This window comes from Polypterus senegalus, chromosome 13 (assembly GCF_016835505.1).
Source record: "Polypterus senegalus isolate Bchr_013 chromosome 13, ASM1683550v1, whole genome shotgun sequence".
NCBI lineage: Eukaryota > Metazoa > Chordata > Cladistia > Polypteriformes > Polypteridae > Polypterus > Polypterus senegalus.
Window position 1 is genome coordinate 2,666,733 of NC_053166.1, and position 17,701 is coordinate 2,684,433.

General features: G+C 51.2%; 1 pseudogene; it reads left to right on the forward strand.

The window, feature by feature from the left end:
- Positions 1–9,108: 9,108 nt before the first annotated feature.
- On the forward strand, positions 9,109–13,433 carry LOC120542623 (annotated as a pseudogene).
- The last annotated feature ends 4,268 nt before the right edge of the window (positions 13,434–17,701 follow it).

The following is a 17,701-nucleotide window of genomic DNA, read 5'->3' on the forward strand; positions in this document are numbered from 1 at the left end:
GATGGCCAAACAAAGCTGGGTTGAGTTTATAGCGCCTGACACGTCTGACTGCCTAGGCTGCTCACGGACGGGCAGTGTGGTGTTGGGTGGTCAGTGGGCTTGATTCTGGGAGTCTGAGCAGGATGCAGGGACACCAGTGGGCAGCAGGGTGTGGGCCGGGCCCCCCTTTGCACACATGTCTAAAACGAGGCGAACTCCTTGTGGGGTGTGCGCTGTCGCAAATGGAGGGCCGCAGAGGGCACCAAATGGCCTCTGCACGTCTAAAAGTGGAAAGAGCAGCTCACGGCGGGGGCTTCGGCAGTGCAGTTTCTGGTCAGTTTTCAGCTACCAGCCGTTGTGCCAGTGCCTCTCAGCTGCTGCCCCCATGGACTCCTGGCACGCCTCTTCGGGTGTAGCTGCTGCTTACTGGTGCCAGGGTCACCTCATCTCACCCAGAGGAGCATCTGGGAGAACCAGGATACCCCAAGCAGCGCTGGAGGCGTCCCGCTGGGCGCTATATGGAGCTCGTCCCCCTCCTTGAGCTCTCAGACGGAGAGGAAGCGCAGCCGGCCGGCTGAGCGCCGAGATAAAGCGGGGAGCGCCGCGCGTTTCCGCCTTTTGTTCTGCTGCCTGGAATGCGGAGGTTCCGTCGGAGAAAAGGAATGCAAAACAAGTCCATTAACCTCGGGGGTCCAAGAATACGGCCGGGTGGGGGGGTGTTTGTATAAAGGCGGCTGGAGGGCCCCCGCCCAATTCGAACACGCGCTGTCCGTCCCGACCGTGTCCTGCCATTCACGCAGACGGTGGCCACCGATCGTTCCTGGGGGGCAGCGCGACATTTCTGAGCCTCCGCCCTCCTGAGTAAATGTCGGCTTTCCGTGAAAAGAAACGCGGGTGGACACGAGGGCACCGGCAGCGGCCCATCCACCTCACTCGTTTACCGCAAAGAGAGCGATCCCCGCAACGACTTGAACATGTCAGCTTATATAGCGCCTTGCCAGGACAAGAGTGGTTAGCCGCCGCTTCACAAGTCCCGGGAGCCCCGCATGCGCACGAGTGTGAAGGCTGGCACGGCGGCCACTGCAGCCCCTTGCCCTGCACCCAGCGTTGCTATGACAGGTCCCAGCTCCCTCAGGTCGTGTGATTGGCTGGCAGGAATCAGAAAATGGGTGGACAGAAGACTCGAACCATTGAGGGGTGCCAGGCCACAGGAGTCCCCATGTGCCAGGTTCCTTAATGCCCATTTCATCAGCTCAGTGGCTACTGCACAAGTAGGGAAAGACAACTGGCCATCTGGTCAGCAAGTGGAGAAGGACTGCTGCTGAAATAAAGGTGACCACAGGAACAGGTGGGAGGTTTAGAACTGACGTATCAAACACTCATCCAGGGTTGACTTGATGCATGCCAGCTGGAGGGGCACCGGCTGGCACAGGTACTTCCTCCTGCCTCGTGTCCTTACAGTCATGAACACAAGTCATAAGATAAAAAGAGGTGTGTGTGTATATATATATATCTCTCTAAATATAAATATATATAGCGCCTTTCACTACCACACTGCAAATGCACTTCCAGGACACACTGACAGCACGACCCTGTAGGACACGACTAAAAGAGACTTCACTTCCAGAGCGTGACAGTGCCACCTGCCTGTTGACAGGGCACATGTTCCCCAGGCGCGCCCTCCTCACATTTCACACATGCAGTTGTCAGCCATGCTAGTCTTTAGAAGAGGAAATCCTGAGAAGGAGACAATGAGAGGAACAGACAACGGAGGAGCCCCCCGTATATCACCGTTGATGACAGCCGGACATGTGGAAGAAGCAGCCTGAGTGGCAGGCGGCAGCTGGCACAGTGAAGTGAAGATGAGCCGACCAAAGGGGCGAGGCGCGCAAACACTAAATCATCCAGCCGACCCCCGCATAGCCACTCGTCTGACTGAGCCCACCTCGTCTAATTTATGGTCAAAGGCTTCAGCAGCAAGACAAGAACAGAAGCAGGACGGGGCGCCAGAGACACTGTGTGTAAGGCGCTATATGACGTATACATAGGCAGCTACTTCCTCGGAAAACGGAGACCCCCAGGGCAAGGTTACCTGAGCACAGTGCCACCTGCTGGAGGGCTTCCGTTGTCACAGGGCTGCGCTGGCCGAGGCGCTGAAAGGCGCTATATAAAGACGGTATCATGGCACCCCGGCCACCTCGACCCTCGAATCCCTGAATGACTGAAGGAAGATTAAGAGAATGAAAGAACTGGTGACAGACCGAATGAAATTATGAAGGGAGGAATGTGTGAATGAAGGAAGAAAGAGATTGGGCAGATTGAGTGAATGAAAGAATTCATTAAAGATAAGTGAACTTGTGAAAGGAGGAATAAAGAAATCCATCAGTCAAGGAGAAAGAACGCTGAACTGATGAATCAAGAAACGAAGGGCTGAGCGAGCGAACTAACGGCTCACGTCACCCCGCGCCTGTGCTGCGGTCACGTGGGCTGAGCACCGACTAGCCTACTGGTATGGCCAGTAGAGGGCGCGCTTGCAACATCCAGAATGAGTGACAAGGGACCGACGTGCAAATCAAAGGATTTCATTTTTAAAAAGAAATCTGACATCAAATCACCAAAGACAAATCAAAGCACACACTGGCAGAGACGGAGCAGAAACATCTCCCAGCTGCTGGGCCGTCTGTCGTGCGGCCCGTCCTGAGCACCAGCTTTGCTGCATCTCTTCCTTCTACCAGTTCCTTTTATGCCAGTTGCTGTCATTCCAACTCGATGCCGACCTGACGATGGCTTTAGACCCCTTTTTGGGGTCACCCAGGGGTGTGGCCGGCCTATGTTTGCTGTTAGGACACCAGGCTAGAGCTTCCTCCAGCGGCTCCTTGTATGCCTGTGCCATCTGTATAACCCTGGCATGCCATGTTGTCTGTGATGCCCTAGAAGGTCCAAAGGTGTCTCTATCCTGCCATCTAATTCATATTGGTGGAGGTGCACTAGGCACCCTACTGGTACCCTTAATTTGGCCCTAAACATCAGAACTGATTAGAACACTCTGGACGAGATCAGGCCATCCAGCCCAACAAAGCTCACCAGTCCTCTCCACGTAATTCGTTCAAAATAACATCAAGTTGAGTTTTGAAGCCCCCTAAAGTCCTACTGTCCACCACACTACTTGGTGTTTAATTCCAAGTGTTTGTGAGGAAGAACTTCCTAATGTTTGTGTGAATTTTCCCCTTAACAAGTTTCCAATGGTGTTCTCGATGAACTCATTTTAAGGTCACCGTCTCGATCCACTGGACTAATACCCTTCATCATTTTAAACACTTCAGTCAGTCAGGTCTCCTCTTCATCACTGTGAAGGCTCAGCTCTTTTAATCTTTCCTCATCACTCACCCCGTGTAGCCCTCAATCAGCCTAGTCGCTCTTCTCTGGACCTTCTCTAGTGCTGCTATGTCCTTACGGAGACCCTAACCCTAACCTCCAGTACTCCAGATGAGGCCTCACCAGTGTGTTGTAAAGCCTGAGCAGAACCTCCTGTGACTTGTACTCCGCACGTCAAGGCGCTATATGACCTGACAGTCTGGTAGCCTTCTAATGTTGCCATTGCCAGCATGTGCCTTGTGTGCCCGTATCATGGTGTCCCAGTTGGGTCGACCTCCACGGTTTTTAAATCCTGATGCCCCTCTTATCATGGAAGATTTATTATGGCAGTGGAGGGATTTTAAGGGTTGACCACTTCCTGGTGCCTCTCCACACGTCTCTATTGTATTTGACTCACGTAGGGAATATAATAGAATAGAAAAGAAAAGAATAGAAAAGAATACAGGGTGGTCCAGATCTAATTCTGCAGATCCTGATGGTCTCGATGACTTTGGTTTATGTGGAGACGATTCTTCATGTCGTCAGTTCGCACACTTCTCGATGGTCTGGGCTGATTTTCTATGTAATAAACCTGATAAGTTACAGCGTAATGAACTCTCATATTCAGATCTGGACCACCCGATAGAATAGAACAGAACTGATGCGTTTGATTCTCTGTTGTATTTGATTCTTCACATCACACATCAGATGCAGTCATCTCATGCAGTGAACGTTCATGAAGAAGGCAGGCGTGGCAGGATGGCTGGCAATCACAACAGCTTATGATCGGGACTCACTTGTATGCCTGGTGACATGGCACAGATGGGCATTTTCACAGCCAGTCCCCAGAATGTGCCCGCTGCGCCTCTCCTCCAATGTTAATCTTGACTCGTGTCAGTTCTGAGGGCAGGATGGTGTCTCCGCACTCCCAGGGCTACACTTGCATGGCACACGTGAACTGGAGGCATCACCCACCTCCCTTCTGTCACCTGCCTGTGTGTTCAGACATCTTCAGGATTCAGCATGCGGCATTTATGTCATTGCCACCAGTAAGTGGAAAGCACCCGGGCACCAGTAAGGGGGCAGCACCTACAAGGGGACACTGCCACAAGCACAGAGCAGGATGAAGGTGACGGGCACCAACCAGTCGTGGTCTTCAGCTCTTCCACTGTGCAGTAAAATTTGAATTACTGTCTGATCAAAGAGGAAAAGATGCCAAGAGAAGTCACCTGATTTGTCATGGCACGTCCTCCGTGTCTGTCTCACATGGCATTGGTGTTCTTGGGTTCATTTGGAGGAGCAGGCACAACGTGAGGGCACAGAACTAAAAGCAAATCCAAGGATCATTAAAGAGGCAACCACTGCATGAAGCCAAAGACGAGTTTATGGGAATCGCATGACTGTGATCATCTTGGAAAAAAAAAAGGGTGTCTGCCAGGGAGAAGGCTGTGCGTGTGCCCATCGCTCTTCACAGGTGTGCCCGTTGCCCTTCTCTCCCCATAACGCCTCCATAATCGATGCTTCCATCTTCCCCAAGTGTGTCGTTTTTGTCGTTTTAAGAATTCCAGTCACTTCACATCCTGACCCCCCAGTACGACGTCGAGCTTTTTGGGGTCCCCCCTATTTTTGGCTCTCCAGCCTCATTTCTAGGCCGTTTGTTGGCCAAAGGAGACCCCAATGATAAAAGAGCAGACAGACCAACAGGTAGAAGGAGCAAATCGACCGACCCCAGGGGGGATATGAGGGGTCACAAAATGTAAAAAATCTATGGGCCTGTGAAATGTCACGTGGCGCCGATCACGGATGTGACGTTTGACATTCGATTCTTCACGGGTGGCCCTGACCTCCGATTGACAAATGCCAGCCCCAGGCCTGTGGGGTATCGTCAAGGTCGGTGACTATGAACCCTTTAGCAGCCCTCAGTGCCAGAGGATGACAGATTTCTATTACAGCTGAGAAGATTGAGACTTTCAACCAATGCCACGTCTTCATATTCCAAATATACGTCGAGTATCACCTCCTTATGAACAGCCCGCGGTGGGATGGCTCACTCTAGTGGAGACGTTTTAATTTCAAGATGGAAGCACACCAAGTCTCATATGGTGAGTGCCGGGTGTGCCAACAAGGCAGCAACTAAATGCCATCTTTGAACATCTCTTGGCTGCCATGCCACCCTTGTTGTGTCTCGCTTGAACACTCAGTGACTTGTGTGGCTCGTCAAACCCCACAATGTCCTCCAAGTGTAATAACAAACAGCTGAATGTCATTAATTAATCACAAACCATCGATGCAGGTCGGCATGGCAGCCAGCGGCTCTCGGTGTCCTTATTTCTGACAATCACATTTCATTTGTTCGTCGGCTCAGATGGCACCCCACGTATCCCAGGTTTCCCTGAACTTGGCTTCCTTTCCAGCTCTGACCTCAAACCAGCATGTCAGTCAGGGGGTTCGTCAGCAGTGGGGTCTCAGAATCCTCGTGTGACGCCCAAAGCCCCCCCCCCCTTTCAATCCAGAGTCATTTTCTTGTCCCCAAAGACCTCAGCTGCATTTTTACCACCTCGGACCCCCACTGTGGTCAAGTAAAGACCAAACTGCTTCTGGGCCCTGGGACCCTGAGAATGGGGAAGGCACTGAGATGAAAGAGCCCAGAGTTCGGGCCACCTCAAGGGCAGCTTCGCCACGATGGCAGCCCTGTGCTCTCCCCAGTTAGTCACGGCCATCAGGGTGACGTAGAGGACTTGCATCTCTTCATCCGTCTCTTGTTAGGCTCACCACGTCACCCTAGAGTCACGTCACTGCTGCTTCTCCTCAATTGCCAGCTGAGCCACACAGAACCCGCATCACCAGTGCCAGACGCTCCAGTGACAGGCAATCACAAGCAGCTGAGAAGACCACCATCCCATCTGACTGAATGCCAGCCAGCGAGTGCCCTGCCAGCTGAAGCAGCCGAGAGAAATCATTATTAGAATGAAAGATGAGGAGATGAATGGTGAAGTCTGACCACAAATCACCAAACCAAAGGTCTCAGTCAGAAAAGCCTAGAAGGGGGCTCCTGTGGGATGCCCTAGACCACTGACCTTGATACCTTTGACCCGCTGATGTCATGTGGCGCACATGGCCTAAACACAGCAATTCAAAATGGTGCCATGGGGATGCAGGGTAGTGCCAGTTCACACCTGACCAAGTGAATCAACTCCCCTTCATAGGTCACCATTTCAGTTTGTGACGCTAAGTGACCTGCCAGTTTACCGTTTTCAGTTTTCTATGCCTTATATTAGTCTATCGCTGTGTCCAGACACGTAGAACCCATCCATTCATCCAGTATTCAAGCCGCTATATTCTAACCACAGGGTCACGGGGGTCTGCTGGAGCCAACAGAGGGCGCAAGGCAGGAAACAAACCCCGGGCAGGGCGCCAGCCCACCGCAGGGCACACACACACACCAAGCACACATTAGGGCCAATTCAGAATCGCCAGTCCACCTAACCTGCATGGAAAACCACACAGACACGGGGAGAACAAGCGAACCCGGGTCTCCTTACCGCGAGGCAGCAGCGCTACCCACTGTGCCACCGTGCCGCCCACACGTAGAACCATATATGCTAATAGATGCGAGTATCCATCTAAATGACCAACCGTATGACACAAATGGCGGCTGCTGAACCAGCGTGTAGGTGAACTGACGTATCACACAAAATTCACGTCACATATTGCGTGTCCAATGGGGAAAATCTAAAGTGGCCTCGCAAAGTCCAACGTTTTCCTAAAAGCGAAAGTGGAGCTTCACCGCCTGCTCGTGCCAACGGGGGGGTGCAGCGTAAGCACAGGCGGGCAGACGGCGCCCATTTGATTTGATTTGATTCATACAAAATGAACATTTGTAAAAATGAATACCGTCTGCATATTTGGCTCCACCCTACAAGACTGGCTAACTGGGCAAAACGCCTGATCTGAGCCTAAGGCAGACCCCGAGTGCCACCTACAGCTGAACTCGCTCACCTTCGCGCTCTTCACTCACAAATACGTTACGTCAAGTTCGCCGGCCTTAGAAAGATGAGCTTGAGCAGTGAAGGCGCTCCGTTGATCTTCAGTCGTTCACGCGCCACACCGACGCTACGACAAAACGCTCACATCACAGACTGACTCCTACGCTGCCCTGCAAGCTCAGAAAGCTCAGAAAGCAAAAAAATAAAACCTCAATAAAGCAGCTGACCATAAAAGCGAGACACCAAGTCAGGGTCCCCAGCAGCGTCGCTGCTCCATTCTAATTCTGCACTCAGGCCTCCTTCCCAACCGATCATCAATGGTGCCACCAGACAGCAACAGGCCTTGGCTAAACTGCCTTGTGAAGGCCCGAGCCCCAGGATGCCCACCTGACTCTTCTCGTGTCTGTCTCACAATTGGTGGTGAGGGTCCCTTCTGCACCGATGCGCGTGACGAGAGACTCCCATCTTCTCGACATCGGAAGGGCAGAGAGATAAACGTCACCCATGCGGACCGATGTGTGCAAAGCCATTGGTACTTCCTGCTCTGGACACAACAAGGAGGCCAGGAGATGAGGAAGAAGATGAAAGACGAGGTCAAAGCCAGGAACTGCAAAGACAAAATCACAAGTCACGAACTGACCTGCAGTTGTCCCGTTAGCCCTACTTGGTAAAGAAGCTCACCACCGTCACGGTCCAGCGAAGGAGCATCGATCCTGCAGAGCAAACAAAGGTGACAGTGACGTCACTGATCCCGAATGCCACAACAAAAAGCAAACAAGGCAGTGACAAAAAACAAAAATGAAAACTTAGGCCTGAAATGAAACCCTTACAATAAACAAACCAATAAAAAAAGACAAAAATGCCCATGTGGGGGCGAGTCGGCCTTTGCCAGCATTACTCACTAAGGGCTCCTCTGCACTGCTGCTGTTCTGTGCCATCTGTGGGTGAGTGCTGGGCCGCTGGGCATCTGGCACAGGGAGTTGGCATTGTAGATGGCAGCTAGGCACAGCGGTGACACACCAAGTGGCACTTTTACACACCATACCAGTTCACCTCCGGTGTGGCACAATCCGGAGGACTCCGAGCAGAGGCGTAGTTAGGGTTTTCAGTGCCCGGGGACACCCCCCTCCCCCACTGACCCTCGCCGATTGACCTGCACGCCAACTGCCACCCTCCTTGGCGCGCCGGGCCCTTGTGTGACGTGGCAGCCTCTCATTGGTCTCTGCCGGCGTGGCGTGGTCATGCGGTCCGGGGTCTGCGCGCCCTTTTTAAGACGGGAGGAATTCAACAAAGAAACTCAGAAAGAAAAGTTAAAAAGGCAGCGGGGGGAAAGACAGCCCGACCGCGGGACCACCACGTCGCACACGCCGACGTTCAATTCAAGAATGGCAGCATGTCGGGCCGCTTCTGTGCCCCGTGACGCCGACGGTGACTCGTGAAGCCGGTTCTCGTCCTCGTTGCAACAAACACTCGGCACGCCCAGCCGGTGTCAACCGCCGACTTCCTGCTCCATCTGCACGGACTGCGGCGGGAGGCTGGATGGAGGCTTGGCGGCGCCGCTCTTAGGTCGGGAGCCTGGACGTTCGAGGCTTTGTGGAGCTGCCTCGGGATAGAAAGCTGCGACAAGCCGTGGATCAGCTTTAACAGCACCGGTAAGACGCATCGTCGCCGTCGACTGCGTATGAAGCTGAAGGAGGCCGCCCTTCCTTGTCAGTCCCTGGAGTGGTCCGCCGCCTCTTTGACTTTATAGCGCCATCACACGAAAGAGTGGCTTTGCAATGACTTGTGGATGAAGCCACTGCCTGGTACGTTCGTGTAAATGTGGCTGTCCCTCTTTAGTCGTCCCCTTTGTCATTGTAGGGGTCCTGACACGTCATTTTCCACCTCATTCATTCAGGATGTTAAAGACCACCTGATGTCTCGGGACCCCCTTTAACCCTCACTGCTTGGTGTCACTTTCTTTTGCTGGCATCCGGCGGAGTATTGGACGTTGCTGTCCTGCCACAGCTGCCCTCCTAATGGCTCCTCCACTGGACGTGTTTTCTCACTTCTTGTTCCATGCTGTGGAATGAGCTACTGGTGAGTGACCACCTGAAGTGCGGCCCGAGGGGGCTCCGGTGCCATACCTTGTGCTTGTCTCCCCCACCCGGCTCATTCATTTTGTGACAAGCACCACATTTACTGCTGCAAATTGTCATTTTGTAGACTACTAAATAAACATTAGTGATTGTCACTTGTGTCATAAATATTTTATGTCGGGTGACACACCTTTTTTTTTTTTTGTTTTCATGCCTTACGTTTTTCCAAGTGATCATTTTACCTTTTCCTCAGGACTCAAAGTGGAGTTGGAAGAAAAGCTGTTTGGACAACAGTTGGCGAGGCATGCCATTCTGAAGGCAGTGACCGGCTTCTTGAACCATGAGAACTCCGAGAAGCCCCTGGTTCTGTCTTTTCATGGCTGGTCGGGCACAGGCAAGAACTATGTTACCAAAATGATTGCCAAGCATCTGTACAAGAAGGGCATGAGGAGCAGCTTTGTGCACCACTTCATTGCCACCATTCACTTTCTGCATGCGGGCAGCTCTGCTTTGTACAAGGTGAGCACCAACCCCTTACCCAGTTTAGACCTCCTTCTAGACTTGTGCTGGGAAGTGTGTGGGCACCACCAAGTGTCGTGCAGGTTGTCTGTGCCACTTTGAGTTATTTTTAGATTTGCAGCTCACCTTCAATAAGACTAGAAGAGCCCAACTGTTCCATGATGATGATGATGATGAGGAGGAGGAGGAGCCTTCTTGTAGTGTCATGGAGTTGCCTGTCAAGCTAAGAAGACCGCTTTGGAGTGCAGGAGAAATTCTTGAAAATAGAAACAATGTGCAGTGTGCTATCTAACACTACAAATCTGAACCTGCACGACACGGTGACCCATCACGGTGACCCATCACGGTGACCCATCACGGTGACGTGTGCAGCTACTTTAATGCTGGCGATTGCCTTCATGCATGAAGATTTTAGACATCCAGTGAGGTGAGTGTGTCTGATGGGCTCTTGCTGAATCCAGATGCCATGTTTGATGTCTGGGCTCTTTTGGAATTGTAAAAAGTTGTTGTTGGTTTCAAAGCTTCACTCCCACCGACTCCCAGTGACCCAGACGGGGATCTTCTCGATGGCTGCTGAATTTCTGTCCTTTGTTTCAGGAGCAGCTGCAGCAGTGGATCAAGGGGGATGTCAGCAGCAGCACTCTTCATATTTGATGAGCTGGACAAGCTTCATCCTGGTCTCACTGACGGCATAAAGCCATACTTGGACAGCCATGACCATGTGGACGGAGGGTCGTATCGCCAGGCCATTTTCATCTTCCTCAGGTGAGGGCTGTTCGTCTCTGAGCTTACTGTTTACCCGTTGCACCCTGGGCTTACATTTGTAATCCAGACTCCATACTGCCAGCAGGATGATTTCAAAGAGTCTTGCGATTTCCTGATGTGGCCTCATGTCACAGAAGGGCCGATTCTCCTGCCGTGACCTCCCGTTGCCTTCCCTCCTAAGTGACGTTTTCTGTGCTTTTTCTTTATCAGCAATGCGGGAGGACAGAAAATAAACAAACAAGGTGGCTTTGGACTTCTGGAATGATGGCAGACAGCTGAGGAGATCCAGCTGAGTGACCTGGACGTGTCGCTGGACGTCCTTAATAGCAGCCAGAGTAAGGCGGCCGCTTTCTTTCTACGTTACGTGCACAATTATTAGGCATGCCAGTGTTCTGACTACTTCTGCACATTTTACAACACTGAATGTTCATTGGTTGTGAATTCTGAGGTCCCTTCCATCGGCGTCATGTGCTTAACTCCTAACCGGGCGGCTTTATTACCTCATGTAAAAGAATGAGGACAACTCTTTGTCTTGTGTTTGGTCCTCAGTGATTTTGTGAACAGTCAGCAGGGTCACCAAGTGCAAATAAACTGCAAAGCGCTTTTAAGAGGATTAAACGTGAAGACGCCGGGACCCCATTGGCCTCCAGTGCCACCATATTCTACAGCTCTACCCCACCTCTGGTGTCCAGGATCACAAGGTGACAAGTGCTCAGAGGTTGAAATGCAACCTCGCTGAAGAAAATTCACAAGTTGGAGGGTCAGGATCGGTCCAATGGCCCAACTCAACGGCTATTTGAACAGAAGAAATGAGAGGGGCCCTTGATGGCTACAGTGACAAACCTCCGCTTCTCCTTTAAACATTACATACTATTGTCCTAATTTGAAAACCGACCGTTCAGCCAGTGCTCTCCACGAAATTCCTCCAAGATGGCATCAAGTTAAGATATGAAGAGCCCAAAGTCCTGCTGTCCACCACACTACGTGGTCACTTATTGTCTGTTCTCTCTGTAAAGGCAAACTTCCTAAAGTTTGTGTGGAATTCCTGTTAAGTTTCCAGCTGTCGCACGGCCCCCACCGCCTCGATCCGCCGCTCTAATTCCCTTCATATTGTAGCCAAAATTCCCAAAGTTCAGCAGCTCGAACTCAAAAAATGGGATTCAACAAAAGCCTGGCGTGCAGAAATGATGCCACAGACAAAATCTCTTCGTTTTTAAAAGTTTAGTTCAAGAAAAAGAAAATTAAAATAGCAAAAAAAAAGGAAAAATTCTTGTTAAGAAAAGTTCAGTTCTAATCTTAATCTTGTCCCATCTCAACTCGTTCCTATTTACTGCTCATTTGTGAACCATTTCATGACGGTCAGAACACTGGAAGCTTATCCCACCTGAGTAGAGAATGGCTCTTTCCAGTCCCTCTTTACTGGGACCAGTTCTACACCCAGCTGAGCTTATTATCAGTCACACGGTGTCTCAGTTACAGTAAGTCTCTCACTAACTGATGGGGGGAAAGACTTCATCATAAGTTAGGACTGTGGAAGACGTTCATATTCTGTTGAAATTCAGCAAACGTTAATATGAGTTGAACTCAAAACGTCAACTTTCTAAGATTACAATCATTTTAAAGACGTCAGTCAGGTCTCCTCCTCTTCATCTCCGTTAGCTCAGCTCTTCATCTGTAGCCCTGGAATCAGTCGAGTCGCTCTTCTCTGCCTTTATGGAGACCCTCAGTGCCCCCAGCTGAGGTCTCGCCAGTGGGTTTCACAGCTCATGTGACTTGTACTGCAGACATCGAGGTGCTGAGGTTCTTAATGGCGTCTGAAGTCTGTCTGACAGTTGATAGTCCACCGCGACTCCTAAATCCTCCTCGTAAGGTGGACTCTCGGCCCCCATTGTGACTTCCCATGTGTAACTCCTTACATTTCATCCTAATCTGCCCAGGCCTGCCTGCTGTCCAAGTCCGTCTGTGACGATTCAACGGATTCTCGATTACTTGCCAGCTTGGTGCCCTCTAATAATTGTGCATGCAGTGCAGTTGTTTTGGGCCAAACCCCACGTCCATGGCACTGTGGCCACAGAGGGTCCAGTGTGTGGAAAGCCTATGACCTGCAATGCCGCAGTGGCATGGTGGTAATGCTGCTGCCTTATAGTAAGGAGACCGAGTTTGAGTGGGTGGTCCTCCCTGTTGGGGGTCTGCATGTCCTCCCTGTGGGTTTCCTCTGGCTATCCAAAGACCTGCAGGTTAGGTGGATTGGTGACTCCTAATTGGCCTGAGTGTGTTTGCCCTGTGATGGACTGGCGCTCTGTCCAGGGTTTGTTCCTGCCTTGCACCCACCCGTGGCCCTGGTTTTGATTAAGCAGGTTAGAAAATGTCACGGTGTGAGCAGGGCTGGTCGCGTCCTGCTTTGCTTAACGTGCCTTCTGTTGTGGTTCTGAAACTTTGCCCCCCATGTTCTGCATTTGTGAAAAGTGACCTTTTCAGCGTGTGCCATCTCTTTTCTTTCGCTCCGACATCATTCAACCCAGCCTGGCGAGTGTGTTTGTGCCATCCCTGCCCCTTGAGATCAAACACGTCCGCCAGTGCGTGAGAGCAGAGCCTGGAAAGTTGACGAGAAGATTGTGAGTCAAGTGGCCAACAGCATGAGCTGCACTCCCAAGGGTGTACGCGTGTCTTCTGTCGATGGCTGCCAGACCGTGGAGGTGAAGGTGGACCTTCATACTGACAAAACGGAGCCAAGGGCTGAACTCTGAGCCGCACTGACCATCGAGATCGAGGCGCAGGACTCTGCTATGTGCGGGGAGGCTGCCATGCGCCTTGTGTGTCATTTGAAGCAGGTGGCGTTTTATTGGCATTTCTGCCAGCTGGCACTCACCTCCACCAAGTGCTTTGGGAATGGGCTAGTAATGCAGACTGGTGGTCTGCTCTGGCAGTCTGGCACTCGGATGGGGGCTTTGCACGCGGGTATGCAGTTGTGGTTGGCACTTTTTTGCATTCTTATCTTATCTGAGCCCCTGTTGCTTTTCGACTGGTCGTTTGCTACCCAAATACTCCAAGGATCTCTCAGGGTTAACCCTAACCCTCCTCTGATGTCTCTATCAATGGTCGCCCCCCTGTTCACATTGGCGTTATCGCTTGTCCGTTTTACTCCTTATGAACCCACTGTAGAGGTGTTTTTTGATTTCCTGTGGGACAGGTCCACACCGATATGTAAAACGTGTCTTACCTGCTCCTCGACTTTCTCCCAGTCCATCCTCCTTCGACTTTGACACATCTGCTCATCATTCGTCCTGCCAAAGTGAAGCTTAACATCCGTGCTCTTCTAACACACGGAGCGTCCTGGTATAGCCTGGTCACGTGACCCTCGTGGTCCAATCGCTTCGATTCTGTCCTGATCCCCCAGACAGGCTTCACCCCACGTTGCTGGTTACGTCAGGTTACCCCAGTTAATGTGGGGGTAGTTAACGTCCCCCATGTTGTAATATCCCCCTGCAAAGTCGCAGCCTTCAATATTTCAATGAAATGACTCGTCACTAAGATGGGGCTCATCGTCCAACTGAAGAGGCCTTGTGGTTAAGCCCAGTGCCACCTGCGGGTCTCTTCTGCCTCTCCTTCCTGTACCCCTCCATGTTCTACTCATCCCATCACGACTCTGCTCCCTTGTTTAATGTTTGAAACGTCTGGCGTGAAGGCAGCGATCCTGAATGTGTTCTTCATTTCACTCTAAAGGGTGACATGGAATTGACATTCCTATGCATGTTTATGTTTACACGTTTGTTTGTTTGTTTGTTTGTTTGTTTGTGTACACTTCTAAACCCGTTTTAAACAGTCCTCGCCTGACCTCCTCATCCACTTCCCCCACCCTTTGGTGCCCCATAAACGTGTACCCTGCTCTCCTGCACCAAGATGTGTGCCACACGTCGAGCCTTCTAATCTCCCAAATCTTACCTGGACGGGCGCGTGGCACAGGCACAACTTTAGAGAAGACCACCTTGTCAGTTCTGCCTCTTCATCCTGGCACCTACCTCTCTAACTGTGGATTGCAGATCTGGCACAATGAATGCCAATCGCATGGCCGCCACTGAAGACATCTGCACTGCGAGATCACGTCAGTGAGCCGAACATTACAACGGGGCGGACGCGTCATGAATACGCACAATTAAACGAGATTTTCTGTTCACTTCGCTGTCCCCAGGCACTAATGACGCTTTTCCACTGCGTAGTACGGCACGACACGGCTCAGCTCAGCTCACGTTTGGGGGGTTTCCACTGGGAACAGTACCTGGTCCTTTTTTTAGTACCACCTCAGCCGAGGTCCCAAGCGCGCCGAACCGTTACCAAAACGTGACGTGTAAACTCTGCTGGTCACTGATTGGCCGGAGAAAATCGTCATTACTGCGTCACTGAACTTGCGACACGAGACACAACAGGCCCGCTAGATTTTTAGCACAGCCAGCGAAGGTTCGGACGCCCCATTTTGTTTCGTGGTCTATTGAGGGAGTACAGACGTTCCTCTCGTTGGTAGCCGAGGAGCAGATCCAGTGAGAGCTGGATGGGGCGACGCGGAATGAAAAAGTTTTTCAGGAGGTCACTTGTGGCGCGTTTACGATGATGTCACGGCAGTAGAGGCGGAGCAACTATAACGACACGTGAATAATCCCGCCCACTCTAAAGCGGTGCTACACTGCAGTCGAAACGCAAACCGAGCCGAACTGAGCCGAACCAAGGTGAGCTGAACTGAACCGTGCTGTGCCGTACTCTGCAGTGGAAAAGCGCCACAAAATGCCAACACACCAAAATGGTCATTGCGGGACTTGTGGATAATCCATAACGTTAAACCAAATTCCACGGCAAGCTTGTGTTTTATTAATCCCAATGTTTGTGTGAGAAATCGCTTACCGCAGGTTTCATCTGCAAGACTCCAGGATTTCTGGAACAGATGAGGCAAAAGTAAAGTTCGGAGGCCACAGCACCAGAAGACGTCTGCAGCAAAACCCAAAGAGAAGGTTCAGGCGGAGGAACCCGAGCGCGGCTGTAAAGCGTGGTGGTGGAAACCCTCGGGTTTGGGCTGCCCTGCCAAATCTGGGCCTCCAACGCCACCACAGCATCCACAAGGAAGTCTTCACTTCAGGACAATGGGGGACCACCCATCACAAGATTGACCTTGCACCATGACAACACATTCCAAGGGCTGAAAAGAAATGAAAAGTTCTGGAATGGCCAAGTGAACCCCGGATCTGAGGGGCGGTGGGGGGGATTTGAAACAAGCTGGATGGCCAAGGCACCCCTCAAACCCTACCCTGACGCCAGTCTCAGAAATGACTTCATGCGTTTATGGCTGGTAGGACTGACTACTGCAAGGTGGCGTTCACTGAGAGTTCAAAACGTTCTTCAGTCAGCTTACCAGTTAATCCAAAAAGCTGCTGCCAGAATTATTACAAGAAGAAGGAAAATCAAACCCATAACTGCAGCTCTTAACTCCTCCTTACACTGGCGCCCAGTTAAGTTCAGGGCAGATTTCAAAATTATAAAGCCTTAAATGGCCGAGGTCCGGCTTACTGGTCTGAACTTATCACGACTTACAAACCTGAGCGCACATTAAGATCTCAAGATGCCGCTCAGCTTAGGATTGCAAGGATTAATAAAATAACAGTGGCAGGTCGAGCTTTTAGTTACAGGACCCCCTAAACTGTGGAGTGGTCTGCCTGCTCCTAGAAGAGATGCCCCTTCAGTTTAGCACACCCTGACTAGAGCTGCTGATTAGCTGTGCAGTCTGTCATCAGCACTAAAACAGAAGGAATAGGACAGAATTTGTTACCAACCCTCACCTGTTCTGTTTCTCGTCTTGGTACTCAAATGTGCCACTTGGTGCCAATGCCAACCTGCCACGTTATTGTGTCTGCCTGAGGTAAAGTCATCCCTGATGGAGGAATCATGGGGTTGAGGGGTCCTTTCATTGGATTGGCTGGCCCAGCACTGACTCGGCGGTGGAATGGCCAATAGGGGGCGAGGTCTCCAGGACTCTGAACAAATCCAAACCCTCATCAATGGCGCTCTGCACTTGTCAGGCATTCTACTGAGGATGACTTGTCTTCTGTTCTGGGTATCGTGTTGCATTGACCCCGTTTGTTTGACACCCACTGCATGCCCAACCTACCTGGAAAGGGGTCTCTCCCAAAGTTTCTTCCATTTTTTTTTTTCCCCTGGGGAGTTTTTTCTTCTTAGAGAGTCACAGGTGGGGGCTGTCAAAAGGCAGGGGCTGTCAAAGCCTACTTCGGACCTCCTTGTGTGATTTTGACCTACACAAAAATAAATTGTATTGTACCCAGCTGCGCAGAGGAGTGCAAAGAGCCTTCTGCCAGTTCACACCAACTTTAGGGGCGATGCCAGCTGTGAGAGCCATAGGGGGCACTTACTTGTTCTCCTTTTACAATTTGCTTTTTTTTTTTTTTAAATGGGCTACAAACTCTGAAAGTGGCCTGATGCCTGCTGTACTCCATGCCCTCAATCTGTCCGTCCTCTTTAAATGAACAGCAAATCCCCTCGAGTTCACAAATGACAAGAAAGAAACAGCACCTCATGGGGGCACTTACTTTTTCACAAGATGCCAACTCCAAACCCAAGCGCACATTGAGAGCTCAGGATGTCAGCCTACGTAGGATTCTAAGCTTTAATAAAATAACAGCAGGGGCCTCAAACGGGGGGCTCGAGGCTGTGGACTGACCTGCCTGCTCATACAGGAGAAGCCCCTTTCCCCTCGGCCTGAAGACTTCAGCCTGCCATGTCTTATTGGCATCTCCGCTTATTCAAGATGGTCGCCTTTTATACACAAGCATCTTCATGAAGACAGAAGAGCGAGACAATAAAACAAGAAAAAGACCTGCAATGAGGCACTGATGTCAGCTGGGTGGGCACTCGCTGCGTCTTGTGTCCTGACAAAGTGTCGGCACAATTGAGCCACACTCGCTCTGCCTGTCATTTCTTGTCTGCCCACATTTGACTGCCTTATCTTGCCATTCACTGATG